The sequence below is a fragment of the Vicia villosa genome, linkage group LG5, assembly GCF_029867415.1.
Source record: "Vicia villosa cultivar HV-30 ecotype Madison, WI linkage group LG5, Vvil1.0, whole genome shotgun sequence".
Lineage (NCBI taxonomy): Eukaryota > Viridiplantae > Streptophyta > Magnoliopsida > Fabales > Fabaceae > Vicia > Vicia villosa.
Window position 1 is genome coordinate 72,720,227 of NC_081184.1, and position 24,882 is coordinate 72,745,108.

At 32.8% G+C, this 24,882-nt stretch overlaps 2 long non-coding RNA genes across 2 annotated transcripts; one reads left to right on the forward strand and one right to left on the reverse strand.

The window, feature by feature from the left end:
* The first annotated feature begins 2,074 nt into the window (after nucleotides 1-2,074).
* Nucleotides 2,075-4,551, forward strand: LOC131601746 (uncharacterized). Its single transcript, XR_009283808.1, has 4 exons — nucleotides 2,075-3,198; nucleotides 3,933-4,008; nucleotides 4,092-4,187; nucleotides 4,535-4,551. It is a non-coding gene; the product is annotated as an uncharacterized LOC131601746 (long non-coding RNA).
* A 19,069-nt stretch (nucleotides 4,552-23,620) lies between these two features.
* On the reverse strand, nucleotides 23,621-24,609 carry LOC131606744 (uncharacterized). The gene is made up of 3 exons (XR_009285013.1): nucleotides 24,261-24,609; nucleotides 23,989-24,083; nucleotides 23,621-23,834 (listed from the first exon to the last, which is right to left on the reverse strand). It is a non-coding gene; the product is annotated as an uncharacterized LOC131606744 (long non-coding RNA).
* Nucleotides 24,610-24,882: the final 273 nt, after the last annotated feature.

Consider the following 24,882-nt stretch of genomic DNA (forward strand, 5'->3'; position numbering starts at 1 on the left):
GTAATCTATTTGAGTTTTCCTTTTTCTTCATATAATTAATATAATCTCTAACCATATCATGTTAATTAATTAAGAGTTAGATTTTGATAATACCAAAGGTCGTTATCAACTTTTTCGTCCCTTTTTGGTATTATATGCTCTTGGATTCAGATATACGACGAATTAACAGAAGATTGCACTTCAATACTTTCTTTTCTTCTTCATTTTTTTTAAAGGAATATACCCTAGTTTTTAATAGTCCATGGAGCTGGGCTAATTTTGTTACAAATAGAAAATGTCAATATTTTTCGAAAAGTCTACTTAACTTAAATTATTGAGCTTAGGTCATCACTACTAGAAATACACGTATTACCTGCGGAATTTCCTGCGGAAAATATTCCGCAGGTTTACCTGCGGATTTTCCTGGGACTTTCTTAAATAAAATAAATTTTCCTACGGTTCAAGAATTGGCAGAAAATTCCGCAGGAATACCTGCGGATTTTGCTGCGGTTTATATATTTCAAACATAAAACGAAAATATAATGCAAATTTCGCAGGTAAATCCGCAGGAAAGTTTCCTGCGAATTTTGCTGCGGATATCAATTTTATTAAGACCAAACTATTATACAAAATCCGCAGGTAATTCCGCAGGAAAGTTTCCTGCGGATTTTGCTGCAAATTTAACTATTTTCTAAAAGTAATAGCAATTTTTGTCAATTTTTTTTTAAAATTAATCATTATATTTAATTGTTAATTATTTAATATATTAATTAATATTTTATTGTGAATTGTGTTATTTTTAAATTTTCACCTTAATTTTTTAATGAAATTAAAGTTATAAAAAATTTGAAAAATAAAATTAATAAAAGGTATTAAAATTTTTGAGAATGGGTATCAAAGATTTTTTTATAATAATCAATTTTTTTTAAAAATTTATAAGTAACTCATATTTCAAAAATATTACCTCAATAACCATCTTTGACCATTCTATATTGCGCCTCCTTTTTTTTTTTTTAATTCAATAACCCGTGGATTTACTGTTACCTACGGATTTACCTGTGAATTTACTTGCAGATCAGATATTAAAATACTAACTATTTTTTTAAAAAGTAGGTGGCGCCATATGGAATGCCGACTACGTGAAAAATACCTCTAAACATGATGGACGATTTCTCAATGCATCCCATAGATTTTTTAGACACCACGCAAAATTTCATTTATACACCCAACTTCCGTACATGCATCTCCGGAAGTACCTTTTTAAAAAAAATCTTCATGGGTATCAATTAAAAAAATTAAATATATTTTGGTTAAAAATTAATATATATATATATATATATATATATATATATATATATATATATATGAGAAAATAAATGGTGCACCGACACTGTCAATTATTTTTACACTGTCAACCAATGACAACTATGTATCCTGCCAACTATATATATTAACGTGAATTAATAGTATATTAGAATATTATATTAATTATATATTTTAATAATATATTTCAGTTTAAATAATAAATTAATTTTAAAAATTAAAATAAGTATATTAAATATGGTTGAATAATACTCAAGTAAATTCTATTTGGGAAATAAATATTAGTTATGTAATAATACTATTAACCATTAAGCTAATGGTGATTATGTGTCAAAAATTAAAAGCTAATTGCGATTCCAGTTAAACAATACTAAAAATAATTTCTCAAATGCTTCAAGTTGAAACGATAGAACAAAAACGCCTACATACTTCAACTCAGCCTTACCCTTACAAACGTATGGAGTTCGCTGAAAACAAAACCTTCGTAAAAGAGAAATCTCGAAATCGCTCAAGCATCGTTCACGTTTGGAGTTGACAAAGCCATTACTCATTCCACCACAACCAGTCTTCTTCACAACTAAGTATACTTTTAAATCTCTTGTTAGTTGTAATTGTAAATTGTAAATATATATTAAAAGTTAAGATGGTGTATTTCTTATTGTTTTTAATTTTATTGATTTATTAAAAATAATTATATATTTAATTGTTTATTTTGAATTAAAATAAATGATATAAATTATTTAATTACTGATTAAACCTAGTTATCCTCTTTTTGTTCTTCTTCACCCGATAAACCCCAATTAATTTAGGGTTTTCATCTTCATCGTTACCTCAGAAAAACTTCTCCAAATTCTAGCAATCCGATTCGAATTTCGCATACAATATCACGAAAACAGCACCGTTTTGGATCCATGTGTTGATTTGCAGATTCGAAAATGACACGGGCTTATACTATGAAGGGGAAGAAGCGAAAGAACAAGGAAGTGTCAGGGAAGTACAATCGTGAAGAAGATGAAGAAGAACAAGTCCAATCAAAGAAACCAGCGATTCAGAGAAGAACCAACGTCGGTAGTTACAAAAACTGAGGAAAGTAGTGAACTTGCAGGTATTTCAATTGCTCCTTCATTTGAAAAACCAGTGATAAAGCGGGTGTTATTTTCATTCTAATCTTTTCATATTGTTAAATGTGTTTAAGAATTACTTCTAAGGTTAGATATATGATTGATTGTGAACTATGAAGCACAGACACATAGACACAAATTAAACATAATCACAAGTGTGTTGTGCGGTTTCGGTCCGCGACACTGACACATTTTTTCAGAGGCGTCGGTGCTAGATAGGTTTACATCAATGGATATTTTTCTCTAGCTAAGTTATTATACTTTTTGATTTAAGTTCTGATATATTTAGCAGATGCTGCAGTATAACTACTGCAAGGAGGTTAATTTCTAAATTGTACTTCAATGCTAATTTTTCCAGCATTTTGTATATTTTGATAGTCCTAGTTGTATTTGTTAACAAAATCCAACTACACAATCTTCGGGTCCTCGTCGTCGGCCGAAACAGGTAAGTCAATTCATCTCTACACAACTGCCTCTAACACTGTCAGTTATAATAACTCTAATCACGTGCGTGTGTGTGTGTGTGTGTGTGCGTAACAGAGAAAAGGTGAAGCTCTCGTTGTTTTTTTGGATGACCGGGTTTAAGATTGGTGATATTCGTTAAGTGTTGAATTGAAAAAGTCAGCTTTGGAGTTTTGTGTTTTTGGTAATATTCCAGGAGAGGACTCTTCTAAAATTCTGCAATGTCCTTGTCTTAGGTGCAGTGCAGGGCAGACTCACTTTCAATTGTCTTCAACACTAACCTCTTCATCCTCTAAACCACTCATGTTCCCAGGTAAGTCATCTTCAGGTGTGTGCATTACATCATTAATTGGAGCCATCTGCATATATCAAATACAAATTCCTTAAATATTTTCTAACATCTTTTTAGCATATACAAAGTTTCAATTTCAAATCACTTTAATGATATTACCTTCACATTGGAAAGCTGCTGAAAAAAACTAGAATGTTGAAATGAACCTTTCTTCTTTTATAGTATGAAGAAATTTTCATAATTGTTTATAGAATAACTTTCTATAATGGGTAGGTTGTTAATAGATATTGTCATACCTATTCTTATCCTATGTCTGTTATGAATATCTCATTCACACCGAGACAGTGTTGTCCTCACCCTTGTGTATATGAATCTTAATTATTATTGCCTCTCTAAGATTAAATGGTTCTATTCAAACATTTCACATGAATAACTGTCGAGATCCAATAAAAAAATGCATGGACAAAACTTGTGGGGTGCCTTGTATCTAATAAAAACATGCGGATCTTGAGTGCATGAGTTTAAAATAAATATAATGATTGAGGGTATGATTAACTAGCATATGACCTTAGACTTAAAATAAATATTCTACAATTATGCCTGTGATGCTTGCGTGATGCTGCTCGGTTTGAGTTATTGCATTACGTTTGATTTACTCAGTGCGTCGATGTGAAGCTGCGAACGAAAACTTAATGCATTGATATTGAACCATGGCTTGTTGCTGAATATGATGTTGTTCGAATCTCGTTTTGCAGGTCTGAAGCTTGAATGGATGTGGTTGAAAGTTGTTATGATGCTGATCTGAGTTGTTGTGAATTTGTGATGATGAAGGTTCTAATTTGTGAATTGTTTTGTGTGTGTTGGTTTGATGTTAAATTTCGGGCGGTGTTGCTTACAGCTTTATTCTGTTGTAGGAAATGGAAGCTACCGTTGTTGACAGCGGCAATGGAACCGAGACTGGACATATCATTGTGACTACTATTGGTGGTAGAAATGGTCAGCCAAAGCAGGTATACCCCCTTAATTTGGAAGCTATCAATGGTTTTGAATTAGGAATAGCTGCATTTCTCCTTGAAGTTAAGTATTGAAAAAATGAAACAAATCTTAAACATTTTGGTATTATGCCTGTTCAACTTCCTGCTGACTAGAATCTATTTACATTGACTAGCATATGACCGATTTCATATGTCTAGTGATTGGCAAGTATCTTACTAATTGTTAATAAGTGATGATGAGATACCTATTGAAAAGGGTGACAATTTCATATGGTGTGGTTTTATCCTTAATTGTCGATATTCTTTCTCAATTTTGTTGAATTTTTACATTGAATAGTTTTGTATATTTCTTAATGTTTCAGACTATAAGCTATATGGCAAAGCGTGTTGTAGGACATGGATCATTTGGAGTTGTCTTCCAGGTGTCAACATGGATCCTGTTGATTCAATCATGACATGTGTTACTTTTGTCACTTCAACATAGTAGCATTTCATGGCTTACACGGTACTATGTTTTATGCAGTTGTTTTCTAGGTCAATGAAATGAGAGATAGACCTTCATGCAAAGTTTCTCAATGTTGAGAATGTACTTGGCTTACACGGTACTATGTTTTATTACAAATACAAACGTGATAGATATACTTGTTGTTTCACTCCATCAATTGTTCAATTTCTAATACAAGATTCTTTCTTCGGCTTTGTTGTTGCAGAGGCTCTTCGGAGATAAATAGTAGCTTTGATGAATGTAGAAGGAATCAATAGGGAACTTGTTGCAAGCCATATCCACATTACATTTTCTTTAATATTGTTATTTACAAATCTGTTGTTGCTAAAGCAGCTGGTATAATCCACTTCTAACCCTTTTTTAAAATTATTTTTTTCTTTGAATTTTTTTTCTGAAAATTATAATTCTTTCAAATAATTTACCCAAATTTTGTATTATTTCAAGTTGCTAAGTTATATGAGTGAATAAAACAGTGCATCTGACAAACTGGCCTTAAAGTGTGTATACCAACCTTGTTTAGTTGATTAACTTGAAATTTTGTATAGCTTTTGATTTGGCTGAATATGAGTATTTGTTTTTGGCAGTATGTTTGGATGGACCATTGCCTGCTTATCATTTCAACCGTGGATTCGGATCGGGAGCAAACAGCTGGCTTGTTAATTTAGAGGTATCTCATGATCTTTCATATTATTATATAATAGTATGGTGTTTCTTATAGGTTTCCTCTATATGTTTGTATTGTATACCCAGATAAGATCTCATATAGAAAAGTTTAAAAGTGTTTTTGGGAACACATGTTTGATGATATTTATGTGAAATTCGATGGCAGGGAGGTGCGTGGATCATCAAATTTCATGGAGAAGGCGATTCCTTTTATGGGAATAATGAGCAATAATGCTCAAGAGAATCCAGATTTTTCATCATATAAGTTTCCTACAAAATGGCTGGCCATCAATCTCACTCAGAATTATGATTATTGTTGTGGTGGTTTGGAGGCCAGATACCCGGTGGTACCGTATCTTACTGTTTTAATCTGAATGTGAATCAAGCTAGCTCTGAGGTGAAAAATTCTGTCTGTTGGGGATTTCTCATAATCCAACTATTCCGGGAGAGGACGAAGCTAGTAGTCCAGTAATGAAAGTGATCAAACAAATGAAGTTGGCGTCGATGAATTAGATGAAGAAGACCTTAGTAATAAATTCTGATTTGTACTGTTTTTCTTGTTGACTTGGTGTATCCTTTTAACTTAGGTGGACAAATGATCATTAGTAGCTTGGTTCTTTGAGTCATTTTTAGTAATGTGACTATCTAAATTCTTGTTACTAACTTTGTAGCAATTTTTATAGTAATAAGTTGTATATGAATTTGTCTTATTTAAATTCAAAGTATTTTAAATTAAATTTTAATTTTTATATTATGGTTATTTTAGTATACAATTAATAACATTTTAAATGAAAAATAACATTTTTAGGTTTAAATTTTCATGCTGATTTCCTGCGGATTTAGCTGCGGATGTTTCCTGCGGATTTAGCTGCGGAATTACCTGCGGAATTTCCTGCGGAAATTATTACCCACGAAGGTTTTAGCTGGGGACGAAAAGTCGCAGGAAAATCCGCAGGTAACGTGTTTCCTGCGGAAATCAAGCTAAAATCCGCAGGTAAATCCGCAGGAAATTCGAGTATTTTTAGTAGTGCATTTAATAAAAAGTGTATTCAAGACTTAATTAGCAGGCCGCTTACTAATTTGAGATCATAGTTATTTGTTCCAATTGTTATTTATCTTGCAATTATTTACAAATAAAAAAAATAGTGTTTGGATTCGCACATCTTTTTTAATTTTATAATTTGGAGAATTATACTTAGTTGAAATGATTGTTGTGAAAAAAAATTTAAATAACAAGGTTTAAAAAAAAATTACAAAAAAAACAAGTTTTTCAAAAAATTTACCAAAGTGTCTAGGTTTTGAAGACCCCCTGGAGTATGCGCCAAATGAATTGGCGCATTAGTATAAAAATTAGGAGTATGCGCCATATGGTTTGGCGCAAATGTGAATTTTTTTTTTTTTTTTTTACTTTTCAACATTTACGCCAAATGGATTGGCTAACTCAAAAAATTTTATACTAATGCGCCAAATGGTTTGGCGCATACTCTAGGGGGTCCTGCAAAACCTGGACATTTTGGTAAATTTTATGAAAACCTTGTTTTTTATGTAATTTTTTTTATAAACATTGTTATTTAAATTTTTTCATCTGATTGTTGTGCCGTTACAACATTCGGTTCAAAATGAATCATGAATATATCTCTTTCATAATATTTCTTAGATGGTAAAGGATAGCATGGTGAACAAAATTTATTGTTTCATCATGGTGAACTAATAAAATCACCATTGATTTAATAATAAATAAATTGAGTGGCCATGATTGATTAAGGGTCACCTACTATTCAAGTTATAGGTAAATAAATAATTATTTACATTTTTATCCTAGCAACTATATATTTATATTCCAATATTTATAACAAATTTTAGACCCAATATTTATCACAAATTACAGATTAAATCTTAATATTTATTACAAAGTATGATTCTATTAATTACTATTATTAAACATAAAGTTGAGTTTTTTTATTGTATAAAGTTGAATTATTAAGTTTTATTTAAAATATATATTTAATGGAGAGGTTGGAAACGTGTAATGTATATTACTGGATTTTCTTAAATGAGTATTATCAAATTTTCTTTTCATACTTAATGTAAAATGTGTTTATGAGTAAACATGTTTCATTCATTTATTTTACTTATTTTATTGGGATGAATATTAGAGTATTATAGCATCACATACTAATACTAGGATAGGATGAATACTAGAGTGTTACAATATCGCATATTAAAATTGAATAATGATGAAAATGTGTTCATGAATCTCAATATATATATATATATATATATATATATATATATATATATATATATATATATATATATATATATAATTAGATTCCCGTAACTTATTCCACTAAATAAATGTTCTCACTAGAAAATCTATCGACTGTACTCTTTTATGTTTTAAAATTTTATTTATTAATTATTTATTATTTTTTATAAAATTAATATTTTATAATTTATAAATATAATATTTATTTGATTCAATATTTAATTATATATTTTTTGGGTATTTTTGTAAAAAGAGTAAAGTAATTAAAAAAATATATTGAACTTTTATTTAAATTAACAAAAACTTGTTTGACTTAGAATAATAAGTCATTTTTAGTTCACCATGATAGATCAATTAATTTCATTCACCATGTTAACCTTCACCTTCTTAAGGATAAATTTTTGTAATGGATTAAATTTCAAACATGTTCTTATTTTTTATGAGAGGCATTAAAGGTGAACAACCCTTAACACAAGAAGAAAAAGAAAACAGAAAGAAAAAAAGAGACCCAAGGCCTCAACCCACCAAAATTACAAGAATTTATAAGCTAATACTCGAGACGAGTCACACTTCCAATCTTCCCAACAATAGGAATTTTCATTACAAGGGAAACTATTGAAGCATTCCCATGACAGATCTTTGTTCCTCTCCACAAACTCTAAGTTAGTCAGCTCTCTATTCTTAAAAATGATGACATTTCAATTTAACCAAATAATCTAACAAGTTGCTGCCCAAAACAAACAACTTATTTAAAAATTCGCTCTCCAATATTGAACACATTGTTAACAAGTAATTTTGTAGGGAATTATTCCTCTCCTCCAGTATAACTCCTAGCCAAGATTACACTTCTATCCAAGCAGCTTTGGCGATCACACAATCACTATTAGAAAATTCGTTTTTAGTAACCGAAATAGAGACTATAAAAGCTTAAAAATCGGTCACTAAAACATTTTGTAACCGATTTATCAATCATTAATTTTCAGTTGAAAAAGTGCTAATCGCTAAGCTTTTGCAACGAAATTTAGTGACTGAAATTTAGCGACCGAATTGATGACTGAATTAATGTTCTTTTTTCGTAAAATAAAGTTAAAAGTTGTGATATCTAAGAATCAAACTCGTGACCTCTACGTATTTTAATAAAACCTTGTCACTACACCACTTATCATCTATTGTTATATTTTAAAGGGTTAAATACTATTTACCCCCTGCCAAAGTTGCGAGATTCGGTTTTCCCCCTTATTAAAAAAAACTGTTTTCAGACACCCCCTATCCCTTGTTTGGCTGGCTGGGCTGGGAGAATCTTGCTGACTGGGCTTTTGGCTGACTGGGCGTATGACGTGGCTGCTGTCTTTGAGTGCAAGCTTACCACCAAATCATGCATGTTTTGTTGAAAGTAATTGACTAGGAGTTCCATATATTATAAGTTGCTTACATTTTGAAAAGTTAATAATTTTTTTAATTAACATTTTTTTTATAATTATATAAATGTAATAATTTATATAAACATTTTTTTTAAATAATTTTTCATAAACATTTTTATTCAGTTTTTTTAATTTATATAAACGTTTTTTAATAATTTTTTTAATTAACGTTTTTTTTTATAATTATATAAATGTAATATTTAATAATTAATTTAAACATTTTTTTAAATAATTTTCATAAACATTTTTATTCAGTTTTTTTAATTTATATAAACGTTTTTTAATAATTTTATTTAAATGTTTTTTTAATAATTTTTTTTAATTAACGTTTTTTTAATAATTTTATTTAGTTTTTTAATTAACTTTATTTATTTATTTATTTATTATTAATATTTATATATTACTTTATTTATTTATTTATTTATTTTATTTATTTTATTTATTTATTATTAATAGGGTTAAATACAGTTTTTTTAATTATGTATTATTTATTTATTTATTTATTTATTTACGTAATATAATACATAATTAAAAAAACTGTAATAATTTTTCAATAATATTTAAATTAAAAAAACTGTAATAATTTTTTAAATATTTTATAATTATATAATTATAAAAATGTATCTTAAATATTTTAACGTTTTTATTTATATTTATATAATTATTAAATAATACATTTATGTATTATAAAAAAACGTTAATTAAAAAAATTATTAAAAAAACATTTAAATAATTTTATTTAAATATTTTATTTAATAAACGTTTTTAAAATACATTTAAATATTTTATTAAAAAAAACGTTATAAAACTATACATTTATATAATTATATAATTATAAAATACATTTAAAAAAGTTATAAAATAATGCATTTTATAAAAAAAAAGTTATAAAATAATACATTTATATTAAAAAATTCATTTAAAATACATTTATATAATTATAAAAAAAACATTAATTAAAATACATTTAAATATTTTATAAAAAAAACGTTAATTAAAATACATTTAAATATTTTATAATTATATAATTATTTAAAATTATTTTGGAATACAACTAAAATATTAGTAATTAAAATACATTTATATATTATTTGAAAAGCTTGCAGCAATGTATTTTATAATTGTATTTTATAATTAAATATATAGTAATCAACAAGATATTTAAATGTATTAAAATGTATTTTATAATTGTATTCAGCAATGTATTTAATTATTGTATTCAACCATGTATTTTATAATTATATTTTATAATATATAAAACTCCATTACAATTATAAGCAACTAAAAATGCATGGTTTGGTGGTAAGCTTGCAGCAATCTAGCCTTGGTGACCTGGGTTTGAATCCTAGGTTTTGCAACTAATTAATTTGCAATTTTTCAAGCATTCCAAATGCAGCAGGCTAGTTTTTTTTTTAATAATTCGAAAAACCGAATCTCGCTACTTTGGCAGGGGGGGTAAAATGTATTTAACCCTATTTTATATTTAAACATATATACATATATTTTTATATAAATATATTATTTGTTAAAGTAATAAAAAAAATAAACTTTTAGTAAAAATTAAAAATTGAAAGAGAATTACAATTTTTATAAAAATGGAAGGAAATAGTAAAATAATAAAGAGGATTAAAATAGAAAAAGAAAATAAAAAATTTTAGTGACCGAAATTTCGATCTCTAATTTTTATATATAAATTAAATTGTATATAAAAATAATTTTTTTTGACCAAATAGGCGGTCATAAAATTTTGGTCTCTAAATCGCAAACCGATTTATTTTAGTGTCTTTTTAAAATTGGCTCATGAATATCAAATTTTGATGGCTAATTCGGTCACTACAGTGACCAAAATTTTTCGGTCGCTAAATCGATCACTAAAAACGAATCTTCTAATAGTGAATTCTTGATGAAATGAATCTCATCTTCCTCTATTACTTGACACAAAGGGCGAAATCCGCAATCAATCTCAGGGAGAATTCACCTTTTAATCGTTTAAGCTTTGGTTGAAACCCTTTCATCCGCATTCTCAGCCAAAGACCTAAACCTTCAAATTCCGAACATGTTATTAATATCTAAGAAAATGAAACATGTATTATATTGTATTTAAGTTTTTGCAATGTGATTTTAAAATCATATGTTAAAGCTAACAATTGACTCCTCATTAGAGTATTATTGATGGTAAATAGTATCATAAAAAATACTTTAACTTTCAATTTTTTAATAGAAAGAATCTAAAACTATTTTAGAGACATTATAATTTTTTTTAAATAATTTATGTGAATCATTGATACGTGCCAGATTGTAGTTATTTAAGTAGTATTTTTAGATTGTTTCTTTTGATTTCTTTGTCAAAACTAGGGATGGCAATGAGCAGGGTATGGGTAGGGTATTATAGTACCCATCCCCATACCCGCGGTTGAAAAAAATCCCCGTACCTGAGCCCATACCCGCTTGGGTAACAACTTTAGCACCCGTACCCGTGCCCTTTGGGTATGTAAGTACCCATACCCGTACCCATTACCCGCATTTCTAATAAAAAATAAATAAATCAACTATAAAATATCTTATCATTTTAAGTTTTTAGTAACATTTAAATGTTTTCAAAAAACTTATTGTAAAATTATAAAATAAACGAACACTTATGTTACATATGTAATGGTTTAACATCGATGTATTTTTGAAAATTGATAGACATTTATTTTAATATAATAATATAAATCAAAATATATAAATATATATGTTGTGTGGGTATGGGGCGGGCTGGGTATTAAGTTGCCCATACCCGCACCCATACCCGCTTATTTAAGTGGATAATTACCCGAGCCCGTGCCCGTACCCATTTATGCGGGTTTTTACCCTACCAATTGTGGATATTTTTGTGGATACCCACTCGGGATGGGCCAAATTGCCATCCCTAGTCAAAACCTCAACTTTAGTGTACATAATAGCTTTACCATTTTATCATGTATATATTGTATACATTAATCATTTTTGGTTCAATTTGTAGGATTTAATGCATTATTGAAGGATTGGGCATTGGAACCACAAATAAAGCTTCAAGATGCATTTTTTGAAAGAAAATAAAGTGTCCCCGAGCGGGCTTAGCGAGCCAAAGCACATTTATAGTGGTCCAGGAAGAGGTCAACACACTACTAAGCGCCATTTTCCCACGCTTAGCGTGATTTATGTCGGTTTGATGTGCAATAAGTGGATTCGCGCAAAGCGCACATTGTTTGAGCTTAGCGCGATCTACGATTTCAGTTTTGTATAAATACCATTCTTTTAGATTTTTAGGGATGATTTTGGAGATTTTAGCTCCCAACTCTATCACAAACATTATTTGGTAGAAAGACTTAGAAAATAACATTGGAGGTTGTATCTTGAAGATCTGGAGGTGGATTTGTAACAATCTTGTTGACACTGCGAGAGTTGTTGGTTCATTTTCTCTCTTCTCTTTGTATTTTCTATTGTTGGGGTTTGTATGTAAGTTTACTCTGATTTTATGTATATGTATTGATCATGGCGTTGTAAAATATCTATTTTACAAATCTTTATCGATGTTATTCTTGTTTACTTGCTTTATGTTTGAATTTGAGTTGCTATAGACATATACCCTTCAAATTTGGATCTAGGATGAATATCTAGTAGATTCTAAACTCTAGACATAGATTTAGATCTAATATTCACAATGGGTATCGATTATTAATGCTCCTTGTTGTTTAATGGGTTGAGACATCGTCGATTAATAAATAAAGTAGAATTCGCGTCGGTGCTGCAGACATGGGCACTAATGTAAGAGATACATGAAGATATTTATGAGTATTTTAGATTGCTTATAACTGATCGATAGATTTAGGTCTTTGACGGGTAGATGAAAAGCTTGATAAATTCTCTATTCTCTAAGGAATGCATTTATTTTCTTATTCATAATTTTACTTTTCACATTTTACTCTGTTAAGCCATTCAAAATCAAGCTAAAATACGTGGAGATTGTTGAACAACATTCTTTCTCGCACACTAATCTCTGTGAAACGATAAAAACAAAATTTTACTGCCTTACTGCTTCAACAATCATGAATTAAATCAATATGATAGATATTGTTAAATAGTTTAAAGACAATCATATACAATTCCACTGGATCTTCCACATTTATTGTTTTACACGAGAAAGAGCGTCTTTGTGAGATTTCTAAATAATCTATACTATACAACACCAAGTCAAGGTAAAACCAACTCTAACTTTAGACCTAACCCAAATAGATCTAAAACTCACAAACAAAGAACCTAAATTCCTAGATAATGTCATATCTCACGATAACACTAATGAATGAGGAAGAGGAGAGAGATGATGAAGAATTTTATGAAGGATAGAAAAACACTTAGAAAGGGGGGGGGGGTTTGAATAAGTGTAGCTTTTAAAACTTGTAAGATAAAAACAATTTGCACAATGATTTTTATCCTGGTTCGTTGTTAACTAAACTACTCCAGTCCACCCCCTTGGAGTGATTTACCTCACCTGAGGATTTAATCCACTAATCACACGAGATTACAATGGTTTTCCACTTAGACAACTTCTAAGTCTTCTAGAGTATACTGATCACAACCTGATCACTCTAGGAACAATCTGCTTAGATACCCTCTAAGACTTTCTAGAGTATACTGATCAACAACCTGGTCACTCTAGTTCTTACAACTTAATGTAAACAAATTCTAAGAGTTACAATGCTTCTTATAAAGCTATTATCACAAGTGTGATTTTCTCTTAAGTTTAAGCTTGATCTCACTGAAGTATTACAACAACAATATAGTGAGGTTGATGATGAAGTTTGAGAGCTTTTGATTTGAACAACGTTTTAGCGTTTTTGCATAAGAGTCTTGTATTCAGAATTAGTCACTTAGCTTCTCATCAGAACTTCATATTTATAGGCGTTTGAGAAGATGACCGTTGGGAGCATTTAATGCTTTGCGTATTCCGTACAGCATTGCATTTAATGTTTCACTCTTTTGTCAACTACCTCGAGCCTTGCTTTCACTGTGTCTACTGACATTGCCTTTCATAGCTTTCAATGTTCCTTTTGTCAGTCAGCGTAGCCTGCCAGCTAGTACTTGCTTCTGATCTGATGTTTGTGTGAACAACGTTTGAATATCATCAGAGTCAAACAGCTTGGTGCAGAGCATCTTCTTGTCTTCTGACCTTGAAGTGCTTCTGAGCGTGATACCATGAGAACTTCAGTGCTTCTGCTTCTGATCTCAAGTTCTTCTGATGCTTCCATAGACCCATGTTCTGATTCTGCTTGACCATTGTCTGATGTCTTGCCAGACCATGTTCTGATGTTGCATGCTGAACCTTCTGAGTCAGTGCTTCTTGCGCTGATTTTGTGCATACTCTTTATATAATTCCTAAAATGGAAATTGCATAGTATTAGAGTACCACATTATCTCATACAAAATTCATATACATTGTTATCATCAAAACTAAGAATATTGATCAGAACAAATCTTGTTCTAACAATCTCCCCCTTTTTGATGATGACAAAAACATATATAAATGATATGAATTTGCTATCAGAATATCAGACGGCTAAAGACAATTACACAATTATAGCATAAGCATATAAACATAGTGTGTGAATATGTCTCCCCCTGAGATTAAGAATCTCCCCTTGAGATAAATAATCTCCCCCTGAAATAAATACTGAAAGAAATTTATAAACAAAGGACTTCCCTGAGTATTTTCCATTTCAGTTGAGACGATCACATATGCTTAGATCTTCAGAACATTCACAGCTTCTGATTCTTGCTTCCATAGGACAGCTTCAGAACTTGAATTTCTTCTTGAATCATTACATGCCAGATTGTATCAAAACATTGTTGAATGTACCAGAGCATCTTCTGAGCATCTCTATATCCTGAAATGTTACAGAACAAACTAAACGACAACAGTCAGAGCATGAATGAATCAGAACATAAAATATGTATCAGAACATATAATTATGTTTCAGAGCAAACAAAAATGTTTTAGAGCATATTTTAGAACTAAAAACATGCATCAGAACATCTAAGGAATAAGAATGAGTTAGAGCATATTCTATCATCAGAATATCAGATCATTCTTCCTTCTTGCTTCTGATCTTGAAGCTTTATAGCACTCAGCTTGCTTCAAATTCCATGAGCTTGATTCCATACAGAATTGCTTTTCCACATGTCTTTGCTTCTCATGTTGAGCTTTTAAGAAGATCTCCACTTCCTGCAAAACACTCAATGACACAGAACTTGCAAATTCTTGTTAGAAATATGGAGACTTTCTCCCAGCAACTGATAATATAAATCAGATCATTTATCACATTTTCTCCCCCTTTTTGTCATAACATCAAAAAACATAAAAGATTCAGATGAAAAAACAAACAATATGAGAGAAAGAAGGATAATAGTCATTGATTTGCAGAAGGATAATTGTCAGAAGTACAAAAGAGAATGCATAGGAAGCAGATGCAAAAACAAAGAGAAACTTCTAAGACACAAAGACTAAGACGACCCTAGCTTAGACATAATCTTGGCCAGCATGTCGTGAATCCCAACATTGCTCTCAGTCTGCCTCTCCATGAAGGTGCGGAACTCAGCATTGGTAGTATCTTGCGCGTCCATGCGAGAATATAGCTCAGCTTGGTTCTTCTGAATAACCTCTAAAGTCTTCACCAGAAGAGAGGGTTCACCAGAAGAAGCTTCACAACTTCTGTCCAGAGGGACAGCATTCTGAGCCGCAGCTTCCATAATCAGATCATCATCTTGATTTTCCTCAACAGGAATAGATTCAGCAAGATGATCTTCAGCATCAGCTTCTTCCATAGAAGCATCTCCTCCATATTCTGCAGCAGGCAGATCAGAATCTCCATTCTCAAGAGCCTGAAGAATGGCAGCAAGATTCCTAGGGGCAGAAGGACCTTCAACTTCTGGTGGGTCAACAACTTCTGGAATGACCAAGTTAGGGTCTTTCTCAGAAGGATTTTCCCTCAGAAAGTCAAACAAAGTTTTGAAGTCTCTAGTCAGAACTGGATACTTAGGTCTCCATACCACAATCTCCCTGCAAGGGTTAGCTTCCATTTCTGCAGCAATCCTTGCTTCTACAAGCTCATCAACAAATATCTTCTCCTCAAGAACTCTCCTGTTTCTGATGGGATGATGATAGACACCATTATCAACCTCAAGAAGATAACCAGCATAACCAGGAGCAGCAGCCACTAGTCTCTTCTGAACAGCCATAGCTCCAACGTGAAAATCCTGGCGAAAGCTTCTCCAGAGGTTTCTAGTAGAAACATCATCAAGATCATTGAAGAAGGCATCCTTCAAGAGATCCAGCCTACTGATAACTTCATTTCTGAACAATTCCAGGTAGATATGAGGTTCAGGTTCAGGAGGGTTGAAGGTAAATTTGTAGTCAGGGTAGAGAAGACAGTATGGGTTGGATTTTCTGGTAGGAAGGAGATGGGATATAGCAGGTGGAGGTGCTGTGGTTGAAGAAGATGGAATGTCTATGGAGAAGGTTGATAAGGATGGTATATTAGTGGGGAGGATTGATGATGATGATGATGATGGGATATCAGAAGGTGTGGGAGGATAAATATTTAGTGGAGTGGGATTTAAAACAGGTGTAGAAAGAGATGGTGGAGGAGGATTTGGAATGGTGAAGGTGTTTTGTGGTTCAGAGGAAGGATGTTGGGTAGAAGATTTAGGTTCAGAAGGAGGAGGTTTGTATACTTTCCTGGAGAAGTTACCAGTTCTTATGGCTTCAAAAGAATCTACTTTAAGAGGGTCATAAGTGACCTTCTGCTTCTTAGCTTCTCTAGCAGCTTCTTCTGCAGCCTTTCTCTTCAGCCTTGCTTCTTGCTTCCTCTGAGCCTTCTTCTGAAGATCAGCTTGAGAAGGAAGCACTCTTCCACGAATCCACGCAGGATCAACAGAAGATTGAGTTCTAACAGAAGCTTCCAAGTAGCGCTTAACAGCCTTGTGAAGTTCTGCTTGGAACAATGTAGCAAAGCCTTCTACAGGAGTTCTCCTAGACATAATATCTGGGAAGATTGAAGGAGCAGAAGTTATATCTCTGATAAGCTGCATCCTTAACAGATCAACACCATTGAAGATAGGACATTGAATAATTCCAAAGAACCTAGGTGTTCCAATAGTCTTGAGGGAGTCCATCAAATTACTTTCAATCAGAATATCTGAGATCATTCTGGCGAAAGGAATAGTGTTTCTTTGAAGATGAGGATACTTCTCACATTCTTCATCCCTTGACTCTTCAATAGCCAACTTCAGATTCTGAAAGAGAATGTTGGATATGTTGAGTTCAATTCTTCTTCCAATGCAGAAGAGAGTGTATTTGTGATCTGGACTGATGTAAGAGGAGGAGAACGATTGCTTTCTGTTATGGAGAGAACCCAGAATAATTTCAGCCCACACTTGATAAAACGCCCTCAATGTACCGGTTTTATGTGATTTAATACCAGTAGCAAGTGAGATTTGTTTTTCAACCTGTAGCCAGTTAACTCTACCAGGAAGAGGACCAGTGCATCCTTCTTCATCATTCAGGTTGTACAGTTTCCTGATCAGTTTCTCAGTTATCACAACTTCATGCCCTAGCACAAAGGAGATGATAGCAGTTGAAGTAACGGTTGCATGAGCCCAGAAGTCTTTTACCAGAGTTGGATAAATTGGTCCAACCAATCTACCAAGATAACTTGACCAGCCTTGTTCCAAGATTCTTGCATCAGGATGAAAACCATTTGCTTTCATATTTTCAAAATCCACAGCAGACTCACAGAGAACTTCCAATTCTTCAGTAGGAATGGAGCAGGTTTTCAACGGAGCAAAATCACGCTTGCTCATAACCAGTTGAGTGGATGATACTTCTGTTTGGCTTGCAAAGCTTGATGAAGGATTCATGGTGAAATGCTTGGTTTCAGAATAAAGCTAGGGTTCGTGCGATGAATGCAAAGAGAGAGGCAATGAATAGAGGGAGAGCGAAAAAGATGAAATGAAGATGAAGCGGGTATTTAAAAGATGAATAAAAGAAAATAATAAATGCAGTATGGTTTAATGAAAAACATGACATCAATATGCATTTAATGAGAAATGACGTTAGGAGAGATAAAGTGACAAAGTGAAATGATTTGCACAGTTACCTAGGGCGGCGTCTCCTCAACTGCACGCATGCTTGTCCAGAAATAGTAAACACATGTTCGTTTTCTGAAAAGACTAGTGATAGCTGTTTTGCTTTGAAAGAGCTTCTGAATCAACTTAGATAGTGAAACGTTAGTAATAACAGAATCAGAACTTCTAATTGATCATTATCAGAACTTCTTATAAACACATAATCCTAACACATTTCAGAATATACCCATACATAAGATCTTCTCATCTTCTCATTCTGGGCATAAATCCATACTGATATTTTTCAGAATGAACTTAAACCTATCTTCAGCAAGGGGTTTTGTAAAGATATCAGCCCATTGATGGTCTGTATCCACAAAGTTTAAAGAGAGAACACCCTTCTGAACATAGTCCCTAATGAAGTGATGTTTAATCTCAATATGTTTAGCTTTAGAATGTAAGATAGGATTCTTAGATAAACATATGGCAGAAGTATTGTCACAGAAGATAGGAATGTTACTCTCATATATTTGATAATCTTCTAGCTGACTCTTCATCCAGAGCATTTGTGTGCTACAACCAGCAGCAGCAACATATTCTGCTTCTGTTGTTGAGAGGGCAATGGTAGCTTGCTTCTTGCTGTACCAGGAGATCAGATGACTTCCTAGAAATTGACAACTTCCAGAAGTACTTTTCCTTTCAATTCTATCTCCAGCATAGTCAGCATCACAAAATCCTACTAAGTTGTATTCTTTAGATCTTCTGTAGACTAAACCAACATTAGTAGTACCTTTCAGATACCTTAGAATTCTCTTAACAACAGTTAAGTGAGATTCTCTAGGATCTGATTGGAATCTGGCACACAAACAAACACTGAATAGAATATCAGGTCTAGAAGCAGTAAGATATAAGAGAGATCCAATCATACCTCTGTACAACTTCTGATCTACCTTCTTACTTACCTCATCCTTACCTAGAACACACATTGGATGCATAGGAGTTTTGGCTTCTTTGCTTTCAGAAAGATAAAACTTCTTCAGAAGTTCCTTCACATACTTCGTTTGATGAACATAAGTTCCATCAGAAGTTTGATTGATTTGAATCCCAAGAAAATACTTGAGTTCTCCCATCATACTCATTTCAAATTCAGCCTGCATAGACTTAGCAAACTCCTTTCCAAGTGAAGCATTAGATGTTCCAAAAATAATATCATCAACATAAATTTGACAAATTAAAATGTCCTTCTTAGATGTTTTACAGAAGAGAGTCGTATCCACTTGTCCTCTAGTGAAACCATTGTCTAGAAGGAAAGAACTTAATCTTTCATACCAAGCTCTAGGAGCTTGCTTCAATCCATACAATAATTTTTTAAGTTTGAAAACATGTTCTGGAGACTTAGAGTCTTCCAAACCTGGAGGTTGGTGAACATAGACTTCCTCATCTATATAACCATTTAAGAAGGCACTCTTAACATCCATCTGATACAGAGTAATGTTGTGCTGAGTGGAAAAGGAAATTAATAATCGAATAGATTCTAACCTGGCCACTGGTGCAAAGGTTTCTGTATAGTCAATCCCTTCTTGCTGACTATATCCCTGAGCCACCAGTCTGGCTTTGTTTCTTACAACTTCTCCCTTCTCACTGAGCTTGTTTCTAAAAACCCACTTTGTACCAATGATGTTGAATCCTTTTGGTCTAGGAACAAGATCCCATACATCATTCCTTGTAAACTGATTAAGTTCTTCTTGCATGGCAATTATCCAGTCCGGATCTTCTATAGCTTGATCAACAGAAGTTGGCTCGATCAAAGAAACAAGACCTAATTGGCATTCTGCATTGTTCTTAAGGAATGCTCTTATTCTGATAGGATCATCTTTCTTCCCAAGGATCACATCTTCTGAGTGAGCTGAGGTGAGTCTAGAAGATCTTCTGACTGTTGGCTCTTCAGAAATTCTGAGATTCTCTAAAGATGCAGCAACTTGATCTTCTGATTCTTTGCTTCTGAGATTTTCAGCTTCTGAAACTTTGCTTCTTGGTTCTACAGCTTCTGATATATCAATATCTATATCTGCAAAATTCTCAAACTGTTTTGGCTTTTCAAGACCAAGCTTATCATCAAATCTGATATTGATTGATTCTTCTACATCCAATGTTTCAGTATTGTATACTCTGTAGCCTTTGGAGCGTTTAGAATATCCAAGAAGGAAACATTTTTGTGCCTTAGAATCAAACTTACCAAGATGATCTTTAGTATTCAGAATGAAACACACACATCCAAAAGGATGAAAATATGAAATGTTGGGCTTTTTGTTCTTCCACAATTCATAAGGAGTCTTATTTAGAATAGGTCTTATAGAGATTCTATTCTGAATATAACATGCAGTGTTTATTGCTTCTGCCCAGAAGTGCTTAGCCATATTGGTTTCATTGATCATGGTTCTGGCCATTTCTTGTAGAGTCCAATTCTTTCGCTCTACAACTCCATTTTGTGTGAGGTATCATCCTCATAGCCAAAGCCAAACCTTTTGTTTCCAGAAACACCATATATCATAGAAGCAAGATGACTTCTGCCAATACTTCTAGATAGGAACTTTCTGAAGCTCGAGTCATATTCTTTCAGAATATGATTGAGACTAGGAATGGATTTTTCTGATTCAGAAGGAGATCCACTATCTTTGGATAATTTTAAAACTTTTTCCTTCAGTTTAGAATTTTCCACTTCCAGCTTCTTAGTTTCAAATTCAAATTGCTTTTTCAGCTTTTTGTATTTGATACTAAGATGAGCCTTGAGTTCCAGAAGTTCAGTTAAACTGGAAACTAACTCTTCTCTAGATAGTTCAGAAAATACCTCTTCAGAATCTGATTCTAATGTAGATTCTGATCCATCATCTACTGTGGCCATCAGTGCAAGGTTTGCTTGCTCTCCTTCAGAGTCTGATTCTGATTCTGATTCAGAATCATCCCATGTTGCCATAAGACCTTTCTTCTTATGAAACTTCTTCTTGGGATTCTCCTTCTGAAGTTTTGGACATTCATTCTTGAAGTGTCCAGGCTCATTGCACTCATAGCAGATGACCTTCTTCTTGTCAGATCTTCTGCCTCTAGAAGATTCTCCTCTTTCAGGCTTCTTTGAACATCTGAAGCTCTTGAACTTCCTTTGCTTGCTCTTCCAGAGATGGTTTACCCTTCTGGAGATCATGGACATTTCATCTTCTTTTTCTGATTCTGATTCTTCAGAATCTACTTCTTCAGCCTGAAAAGCGTTAGTGCATTTTTTATAATTAGCTTTTAATGCAATAGAATTACCTTTCTTCTGAGGCTCATTTGCATCCAGCTCTATCTCATGGCTTCTCAAGGCACTGATTAGCTCTTCCAAAGAAACCTCATTCAGATTCTTTGCAATCTTGAATGCAGTCACCATTGAACCCCATCTTCTGGGCAAGCTTCTGATGATCTTCTTTACATGATCAGCCTTGGTGTAGCCTTTGTCTAGAACTCTTAATCCAGCAGTTAGCGTTTGAAATCTTGAAAACATCTTCTCAATATTTTCATCGTCCTCCATCTTGAAGGCTTCATATTTCTGGATTAGAGCAAGAGCTTTGGTCTCCTTGACTTGAGCATTTCCTTCATGGGTCATTTTCAATGACTCATATATATCATAGGCAGTTTCCCTGTTAGATATCTTCTCATACTCAGCATGAGAGATAGCATTCAGCAAAACAGTCCTACATTTATGATGATTTTTGAAAAGCTTCTTTTTATCATCATTCATTTCTTGTCTTGTAAGCCTTACGCCAATAGCGTTCAATGGATGTTTGTAACCATCCATCAGAAGATCCCATAAGTCACCATCTAGACCAAGGAAGTAACTTTCAAGTTTATCTTTCCAGTATTCAAAGTTCTCACCATCAAATACTGGTGGTCTAGTATAACCATTGTTACCATTTCCATTGTATTGCTCAACAGAGCCAGATGTAGATGTATTTGTTGGATCTTCACCAGCCATCTTGACTTAAGCGTTTTTCTCTTCCTGAATCTTTTCTAAACACGGTTAAGTGCTTGCACCTTAGAACCGGCGCTCTGATACCAATTGAAGGATAGAAAAACACTTAGAAAGGGGGGGGGGTTTGAATAAGTGTAGCTTTTAAAACTTGTAAAATAAAAACAATTTGCACAATGATTTTTATCCTGGTTCGTTGTTAACTAAACTACTCCAGTCCACCCCCTTGGAGTGATTTACCTCACCTGAGGATTTAATCCACTAATCACACGAGATTACAATGGTTTTCCACTTAGACAACTTCTAAGTCTTCTAGAGTATACTGATCACAACCTGATCACTCTAGGAACAATCTGCTTAGATACCCTCTAAGACTTTCTAGAGTATACTGATCAACAACCTGATCACTCTAGTTCTTACAACTTAATGTAAACAAATTCTAAGAGTTACAATGCTTCTTATAAAGCTATTATCACAAGTGTGATTTTCTCTTAAGTTTAAGCTTGTGTCATACCCCAAATTTGTCCTACCCCTAACTTATTTTAACTGGCTTATACTTCCCATTTCATTTGTATACCTCCATTAGGGCATTAACATAACTCATGCATCATTAACATCTAAAAGCATGTGATCAAAGGTTATAAAGCAAGTTGAGTTTCATTTGGGTCTCGGTACAAGGCATTTGGTCATCATGGACTTCATTAAACTCAGGGTTTCTCAAGAGATCAAATATTTAGGTGGTTCATCGAGGATTCAAATAAATTTGCTTGGAATTAATACTTTGATTCTTTCTCAAACAAATAAAGTCATGAAGTTGCCTCTCAAATAAAGGAATTAGAAGTTTCGGGTTCATGCGCTCATTTAGGTCCATTAATTGAAGATGGAATTCAAGGTTCCTTGATCATCACTTCTTCTGTGCATCAAATTATATTTTCTCTTCAAGGGTTCCTCATGGCGTTGCTCTCCTATTAGTTCTATTCTTTCAGTTACTGGCGCGTGTCATACAAGTTGATATGGATTAGGAGATTGAATTGAAGTAAAGGTTTCTTTGAGAAGTGAAGTCGAATTTGGATCCATGAACACTTTGAATTCGAATTTGTGTTTACATTTGTCAAATGAATCAAAGTTCTCAAGCATATAAGACTAGAAGATAAAGTGGAAGGAATTTGGAATGGTTACAAAAGCTTTATTACTTGAAGAAAAGTTCAACATCCGATTCAAGCTCATTCAAGTATTATCCAAGTTTCATTCATTCTTCATGTCATTGAGATCCAGAGGTAAAATCGGAAGAAACATCGTTGAGATACCCACAAAGTCAAGAGATAAATTCAAGGACTCATTGGATTCAAAGTTATTCATAAAGGAAAATTTACAAGACTACAAAAATTGTCCAAAGGTTCTCATTCATTACTAAAAGCCCACTCAAATCTCATTACAAAAATCATACAATACAAATATCCATTACAAAAATTCAAAAGTCCAATTCCCATTACAAATCCATATATTGCAACTACGTAGAAAATTTCAGCGACAAAAAAATACAGTTGACTCATGTTTTGCTAAAACCCTTCACTTGCACTTTCTTATTCTGTTAGCCATCTCCATTCATCTTCCAACCTTTGACCTCATGTCGCTTCGACTATATCAAGATCCATGTACCCTGCCAAAGAAAAGTTCATAAACAAGCTTAGATATAACATTCTCAGAATAAACCTGTTAGCATTCAGTTGCCGACATCTATCCAATCCTAATTGTCATGACAAAGAACCAATTTTGCTAACACACCAATTAGTCCCCTAAACTAACACACATACCACACATCATTAGTTCAGCAGCGAATCATCAAAACCAGCCCCTACAAATTCAGTCAAATCATGCCCCACATCAGTTAGCATACAGCCGCACAACCCTGCATAGCCCATTGCAAAACAATAAAAACCAATATAAAATTCAGCAAGCCAAACTCCTTGTATTCATGCTTCAGTTTCCAAATTGCAACAATAAGACAGTCTCTACGAGCAATGGATGAGTTCACATCACATAATAATTCACAAGGCCAGTTCCATGTCAGTATAAATTCAATTACCTCTCGCTGTACCTGCAACACATCATTCAGCTCGGTTCGTCCCATTGATCTCATCCAATCTGTCGCAGTCTGCCATACAAGAAAATCTACTATGGAAATAAACCAGTCCCTGCATCATGTAAAGCTAACAAATCCTGCATCAATAACAATACACATACAATTCAGCATACAGTTTAGAATAAAACACATCACATCACAGCATTCTAATTCCATAGCCTTACCATCAGGTTCCTACACGTATATGAATAAATCCATACTGCCTACGGTTGCTACATCAGTGCACACATTAAATACAATTCAAACCATATCAAACCATATTCAAATAAACCAACTTCAGTTTCACATATAACTAATCCCTAACCATAACCGGCAGAAAAAATCTATAACTACCATCTAGCAAAAACCCTCTAACCGATTCGTAACTAACTTCCAACTCAGTACTAACTTCCTAACAGTTTCAAAACCAACTAACATTTTAGTTGACGAATTCTAACAGATATAACTGATTCTACCCGCTTCATAACAGATTCATAACCAATTTGTAACTGAAATCTAACAACAGAAAATCAGAGATTAGTTACCTGAGAACTTCTATATAACAGCTTCCCCACCATTCTTCTGG